At 51.4% G+C, this 6,261-nt stretch overlaps 1 protein-coding gene across 4 annotated transcripts in view; it reads right to left on the reverse strand.

Annotated features, from left to right (window-relative positions):
* Positions 1–1,448, reverse strand: part of KLHL13 (kelch like family member 13) — a 64,467-nt gene extending 63,019 nt beyond the window's left edge. For all 4 annotated transcript variants that reach the window (XM_066639956.1, XM_066639954.1, XM_066639955.1 and 1 more), the window contains exon 1: positions 1,288–1,448. The gene's annotated coding sequence lies outside the window, so the exon portion shown is untranslated. The remainder of the gene's footprint in view (positions 1–1,287) is intronic.
* Positions 1,449–6,261: the final 4,813 nt, after the last annotated feature.

The following is a 6,261-nucleotide window of genomic DNA, read 5'->3' on the forward strand; positions in this document are numbered from 1 at the left end:
CAAAACATTAAAAACTCTTGCAATTAAGTTAGATTTCTATCCTGCTATACTTGGTCTCAGACATTACATACATACAGTATTTGGCGCAAAACAAAACAGCAAGAAGATGCAATGTTAAACACAGCCTTGACCCCTTGGCACTCTCCCCCATCCCCTCCTCTTCTCTCCCCCTTCCACCAAAACTTCAGTTATAAGGTCCTTGGGGCAGAAGCCAGACTCTCCTTTATGATACCCAGCAAGGCCCCATCAACACTGGAAAGCAGAGGACAGCACCCACCCATGTCATCTCAGCAACTCTGAACCTTATTGCAGGTTGCAGAGTCAGCTTATACCCACACTGGGCACTCCTGTCTCTCTCAGCTGGGAAATCCCCCCCCCCCAAAAAAAAACCCTCAGTTTTTAAGGAAGTAAAGAAGAAAGGAACAGTTTCCAGGTCAGTACAATCCCCCTCCTCACAATGTAGCCTTCATGAGATGGGGGGATTCATATTCCAAGCTGGCAAGCCCCCCCCCCATCATTCCACCCTGGTTGGTTGGCAACTTTCATTCTCGAAAGACTATGGTATAAGCCTACAACACCCAGTATTCCCAGGCGGTCTCTCATCTAAGTACTAAACAGGCCTGACCCTGACACTGACCAAGATCAGATAAGTGGGAGTAAAGGAAAGAGGAGGGCCACATGTTGAGTTCACAACACACACACTAAAAAACTGCTCAGCCTCCCAGAAGCAGGAGTGGTGGAAACCACCCATGTAAGTTGACAGACTCTCCCCAGTCATTCAGCCTTGGAGGAAGAAGGGGAGGGGCGACCAATGTCAAGGCTCCATCACCCCCATTCAAGCTTGGGGAGACCATGCAGAGGGGCCTTCAGCCTGGGGGAGAGGGGGGTGTCCCATCCCAAGCCAACAGGGCCCCCCCAACCATCCAGCCTTGGGGGGAGTCACACACTCAAGTGACAGACCCCCCCCCAAAAGATGGCCCATCCTTCATGAAGACTGGGAGGGGGGGTCGCCTCTCCCCCTCCACAGGCCTTGGGAGAGGAGCTAAACTCCTCCCCCTCCCTCCAGAGATCTCTCCAGGGATCTCTGCTCCCCGCCCCCTGGGGCCGCCGCCAGCCAATCACAGCGCCCCCTCGCCTCAGCACGCTCCCACCCAATCAGAGAGTCCGGCCCAAAAAGCCCCTCCACCCGCTCCATCCCCCAGCCAATCAGCGAAGGAGACACAAAGCGGCCTCCCCCCCCTCCTCAAGCACCCTCTCGGTCCGCTCCCGGCATCGCCGTCGCCTCACCCTCAGCGGTGGCCGACGCCGCCGAGTCAAGGGGAGCCTCCACCGGCGAGAGGCCCGGGAGAGCGGGCGGACCAGCCGAGCTCACAACGCTCCTCTCCGTCGCTTCAGCAGCGGCGGCGGCTGCGGGAGCTTTTCAAAAGTCCTCCCGAGTCCGGAATCGGGAGCCCCGCCCCCTGCTTCCCTTCGCCCCGCCCCCTTGCGTCACCAATATGGCGGTTGCCAGGCGCGCATGCGCACAAGGGAGGGCGCAAAAAACCCACTCGTACATCCAAAGGTCACGAGTTCGAGTCCTGCCGCGGCCAAGTTTCATTCTATGGCATGAAATGGATTTTTATGCCGATTTTCTAAAAGCCCCAAGCGGTGTATAAAGCAAAACAGGAGCACATCAGAGTAAAAGCATCAGAATAAAATAAAAGCCATAGTTTTAAAAGTCACAGTTGTGTGGCTGTGGGTCGGGACCCACCAGGTGGGTCACAAACCAATTTCAGGTGGGTCCCCATTCATTTCAATTTTTCATACATTAGGCCTGAAGCTACCATGATATGTGATTGCATTTGGGGAAATATGACAGCAGTGTTTCTCAGACTGTGGGTCAGGGCCCACTAGGTGGGTCACGAGCCAATTTCAGATGGGTCCCTCTTGGCTTTGCACGAGGCTACTTGGACTTTTGCCATGCTATTTAGCAGGGGCAGTTCCAAGTAGGCCCATAGGGCTGGCTGGGACATTACTCAGTGTAGGGGGAAAATATCTCCTTGCCCTAAGGAGACCTCCAGCCTGCTCCAAAGCTGTACTGGATACAGCAGAGGCCATGCTTCGCCAGTGTAGCTTAGGATGGGGCTGTCAGCTTGGTGTTTCTTTCCTATCAGAACCCCAAAGCAGCTAAGGAAGCAAGCAAGAAAGCAAAAATCCCATGCAGAAGATTCCATGCAATCCAGAATCATCCCAGAAACCATATCACTGTGCCTGGAGCCAGAGAGAATTAGGAATCGCATCTTGTCACTCTTGGCCATTCACTAAGGTTGGCCTGTTGCTTTGAGCTTAATTGCTTGGCGGCTCCTCACCCAGCCTCCCTGGGGCCCGGCCAGCGGGTGTGCGTGCACACAGAAGTGCCTAGCAGGGTCCCTGCTGATGCCATCAGCGAAAGGTCAACACAGAACTAATTTCAAAAGCAAATGAAGTCTTTCCACACTGGGCAATATTAAAAAGCAGGAGATGAGCTTTGCCTATCAGCCTTTTTAAAGTTCACCTGCTACGAAACGTAATTGATCCTCACATAATGAGTTTGAAGAGAAAAACGAATCGTGGAGGGGGTGGAAGGAAAGACAAGGTTACCTGAGAAGGCTGCTGGGGGAGGACCCTTGGTGAGCAGCAGAGCCAACAGAAAGTGGTCACTTGAAAGCCCCCAGAACCTCAAGAGTCATCTTGGCAGTGAGCCTGGTGGCTGCAGTGGCAGAATTGGCTTAACACCTTGCGGGTTTGCATCGCCTCCTCGCTCACATTCCCAGCAATCTGGGCTGGGAAGGAAAGACTCTCAATGCCTGAAATTAGACCAGCAATCCGCTGGTGAGCCTGGTGTGCAAGGTGGCATCCAGCACAGGGCCCTGCTGGCCAAGCCAACCCCTGGACTGCACCCAAAGCCTCTTCAGGGTAGGGGTGAAGGGGGAAGCAAGACAGGGCTCCAACTTCACTGCTAGCATTTTAACAGTCATTTAGATATACATATGGAAACACTGCAAGGAATTCACCTAAAAAATTCACCGTTACTGAGGCATGTAGGCAGGTGATGCTGAAACTTTCACCTGCCTCACCTGTATTATAAGACCATCAAAAGGTGAGTCACCAGAAAGATAAAAACCACAAATCAAAAACCAGAAAAACCACCTGGTTTTAAAGAGCAGCAGGTTGGAAGGCTCACCAGAAAGCCAAGGAGCCCGGAAGGCTTTGTTGAAACAACAGCCTTTGTTGCCTGCCTCAGGGCAGGCAGTGAAAAGACCAGGTGTGCCTCTGGAGGGGCACTCCCACCCACTACGCTGCCCACTCCCCAGAGCTGCTGCCCCACACCTGTAGGCTGCCTCCTCCCTCGCACTGTCAAGTCCCTTCCCATGCCTTAGGCTGCAATCCTTAACACAGTGTGACTTACTTCTGAGTAAACATGCTTAATCTTCATTCCCTACTGTAACAGGCAGCCCAATCCTAAGAAGGCTGGATATAAGGGGATATTTTTCCCTTTATGCCAAATAAAACTCTAGCCTACCTTATGGAGCTCCTCAGATCTGTGCCAGCTATTTAGCTGGCATAAATTCAGAAAGCCCAGTGTAACACTGCAAGGCCCGGGAGGGAGGATAGGATACATGGAAAGGGCTTCCACCAATCCTGCTCGCCTCTTCAGCCTGTCCTGCCTCCCACACTCCCAAGGGACATGCTATGACATCTTGAGCTGGTGAGGTGCATGACATCATAGTACCCTGTGACCCAGAAGTGATGTCACCTGGTTCACCTCCAGATGCAACCCCTCCAGTCGCTTCTGCTCCAGGAGCCAGACAGGTTGCACCAGAGGGGTGGAAGTGCTGTCAGGGTCAGGTGAGGCAGAACCTCACCTGCCTCCAATGACTGCACGTCCTGACACTCCCCTACCCCAAAATGCCCTTCCCTGCCTCTGAAACACCCACTTGCCATTCTGACCCAATCCCTGAACCAGTTTGTGTGAAATTCACCTCCGTCCTTGTTTGGGGGCCTGGTTTTTTCCACTGGTGGGCCAGAGCAGGCTGTCTCACCGTGCTGCTTACTCTAGAGTCATTGCAAATGTGCTGTATGGCATATTTGCAGTGCTCTAAGCTGGTGTATGGACTGCTGCACCAGTGGAGGTTAAGTATAGGATTGCACTGTGAGTGCAAGTATGTGCAACTGAAACCATCAGAAATGCTTCCCCTGTTTTCCCCCTGCTGTCACTGGCATTCTGGGGGTACAGTGCTAAGTTTTGCAGGGTGCCTCAACTCACCATGTGAGTTACCCCTTCCTGTCACCATTGGAGCCTTTCTGGAGGGTGATAGCAATGTGGAGACATCTCCATGTTGCTCTCACCACCCTCAATGGCTGCGAAGGGGAGGGGCAACTTACATAGCGTGTTAAGGCACCCTACAAAACTTTGTGGTGTTCCTCCCCTCTGGGAATGCCACTGCCTGCTGTTTTACTCCTGATTGTTCGCCTCTTTGGGCAGGGATTGTCTTTTCACTCTGTGTGATATGCTAGGCACATTGCTGGTGCTCTATAAATTAAAAATATAATAATAAAGTAGGTGTTACAGCAGGAAAGTCCCCTGGCTTCTGTAGGCCACAGAACCACAGAAGTGGTAGGAGAACAGTTCTTTTTGGGGGGTTCTTTATCCAAATTTCATCTTGCATATATCTAAGAACAGACCATTTGACTGCTGAAAAGCTTTTGCTGCGCTGTCTGAAAATCAGAAATGGCACCTCTCCTTCATAAGAACAGCCCCACTGGATCAGGCCATAGGCCCATCTAGTCCAGCTTCCTGTATCTCACAGCGGCCCACCAAATGCCCCAGGGAGCACACCAGGTAACAAGAGACCTCATTCTGGTGCCCTCCCTTGCATCTGGCATCTGCCCTAGCCTTGCATCAGGTTACAGAGGCAGTCTGTCTCAGAATACTAAATGCCAGGGGTACGTCGCCATTGTGCCCTGCTTGGAGGCTTCCTGGGGGCAAGCTGTCTGGTTACTCCTGGAGACCGAGTTTTGGTAACTTTTCGGTCCTATTCTGCAAGGTCAGATGAGTAGCCTCTTGCCTTTGCTTTACAAGGCAGAGAAACAATTCTTGATTCTCGATCTAGAAGGGTGCTCCCATTTCTTCCCCCTTCCTCACCTATCCTGGGAATCTTAACTGCCAAAAGTACCTTCCGTTGGCAATCGATAATTCCTCTAGCCGAGCATTCATTGTCTGGGCTTTGCTTGCAATTAAGGACTGCACTGAATATAAAATAATTATCGATTCCTGCCAGCAAATACATTACCCAAACCTGGGTCTGAAGAAGGACAGATCAATGGTGCTGAGCACTCCAGGCAGAGTGAGTGTCATGGCGCTGAGAGCTCCCATTAATCAGCTCTGTCGCTCTAGCGGCGACAGAGTTTAATAAGCAATGTGCCACCATCGCTTCCAGTGTCCCAAGGTGAAGGCAATGATAAGAAACTGGGGTTGCAGGAATGGGCATCAAAAGGGAAGGAGCTCTAGTCCAAAGTGCCAAGGGAGGACTCTTCCTGAAAGGGAATCTGGGTTTGCATTTCTGGTGGGAAGGAGTTCCACAGCTGCTGGGCAGCCACCAAGGACATTCCTCTAGGTGTCACGACTACTGAGGCACAGATGCAGGTCTTATTGTAACACTCTGAGAGCCAAATGAGAGGAAATGTGAGAGTCTTCTGCGGTTAGGACCACAGGGTATATGGGGAGGGTTAAGCCACGCTGATTCCCCAACTTAAACCACCACCTCCAAGCAACTGTTACTCATAAAGCTCATGATTTGTCTGATTCCTCTGTGATTCCTACCAACTTTACAAAAAAATAAGAGATATGGAGGGGTACAACGCATCACATGTCACAAGAGATGGCACAGGCAAGGGCCAATAGGTGCTTGCAATTTGGACAACACATTCTGAGCACCTCATGACTTTCACCCCCTCAACCTCAGCACAGAGATCAGGTCAGTTTCCCATTTGCCAAGTTCTCAGTGTCATCTGCATTACTGTGAAGCAGCTCCCACCCCACCCCTGCAAGTGCCTGGAAGAACAAGGGGGAGGCTTTCCTATGGGTTCTACTTATTCAGTTAGCCTCTTTTGTATTGACCTGTTTATCAAAACCTGAAATTCTGCATGGCAATCGCACCAGGACATCTCTTGTCCACATGCACACACCCTTGTTTGCAATGCACACTTTTTGGTTTTTTTTTTCTTTCAAATCAATATGAT

Source organism: Tiliqua scincoides, chromosome 12 (genome assembly GCF_035046505.1).
Source record: "Tiliqua scincoides isolate rTilSci1 chromosome 12, rTilSci1.hap2, whole genome shotgun sequence".
Lineage (NCBI taxonomy): Eukaryota > Metazoa > Chordata > Lepidosauria > Squamata > Scincidae > Tiliqua > Tiliqua scincoides.